The sequence below is a fragment of the Octopus bimaculoides genome, chromosome 3, assembly GCF_001194135.2.
Source record: "Octopus bimaculoides isolate UCB-OBI-ISO-001 chromosome 3, ASM119413v2, whole genome shotgun sequence".
In the NCBI taxonomy this organism is placed as follows: Eukaryota; Metazoa; Mollusca; class Cephalopoda; order Octopoda; family Octopodidae; genus Octopus; species Octopus bimaculoides.
The window spans coordinates 157,562,435-157,563,502 of NC_068983.1; the positions used below are offsets into that span (position 1 = coordinate 157,562,435).

The 1,068-nt window shown below is 35.0% G+C and overlaps 1 protein-coding gene across 1 annotated transcript in view; it reads left to right on the plus strand.

The window, feature by feature from the left end:
- Positions 1-1,068, plus strand: part of LOC106883939 (peroxisomal acyl-coenzyme A oxidase 1) — a 48,983-nt gene that overhangs the window by 4,694 nt on the left and 43,221 nt on the right. The window lies entirely within an intron of this gene.

Sequence of the window (1,068 nt, forward strand, 5' to 3'; positions counted from 1 at the left end):
ATATGCAAGTAAAAATAAATACAAAAAAAAGGGGGTTTGTATGATTGTGTATAGAGGAATATATTATTTTGTTTAAAAGAGTTCCAACACTGTCTGTTTTTTATGTTTTATTTATATTCCTGCAAAACCAATGTGGGATATAGAATATGGAATATACAATATATAATATAATATACGATATATAATATAAAATAAAAATGGATGGTACAATGAAATAAAGTATTGAATGTCTTATTGAATATATGGAATATGTCTTATTGAATAGATGAAATATTGAGTGTTCAATATAAAGGATTAAATATATAAAGGCGAATACGTATTTTCAATACCTTGTGGTATTTCATCATGGCCGGTATGACAGACTTTAAACAGACTGTGTTTTATATATATATATATGTATATATACATATGCATATATATATCTTTTATTTTTTATCTTTTACTGGTTTCAGCCTAGAGCTGAGGTCATGCTGGTGCACCACCTGTAGTTACTCGGTGTTGTTTTTGATATTGTTTTTGGTGAAGTAGCGAGTTGGACGGAGCTGCTCTTCTTTGCATCTCCTGCCATGATGTGGGTTCATCTGGTATCTCAGACAGAAACCTGTCCAGACGTTCCTTGAAAACTTCCACATCAACACCATGTAAATCTCTAAGGTTGCCCGGAAGGATGTTGAGCAATTGTGGGCCCTTGAAACCCAGACTATTGCAGTACTGTGTCCTTATTTTAGATGGGAAAGATGGGATCTTTGGTATGATGCAGTGCTGTCCAGTTTGAGGATTAGTATAGCTGTCAATTCCAAAATCGGGAGCTAAACCCTCCAAGATCTTCCAAATATATATCATCACATATCTCTCTCGTCTTCTCTCCAGGGAATAGAGACTCTGCTCCTTTAGCCTCTCTCAGTAGCCCATCTTTTGCATCAAGTCCATCTTCTTTGTGTATTGGTGCTGGATTGCTTCGAGTTTCACAGTTTGTTTCACGCTCTCTGGGGACCATAGTTGGGAGAAAATGTGTTTATTTAGAAATATGTTGATAGGTAATAGAAAGGAAAGACAAGGAAGACAAAA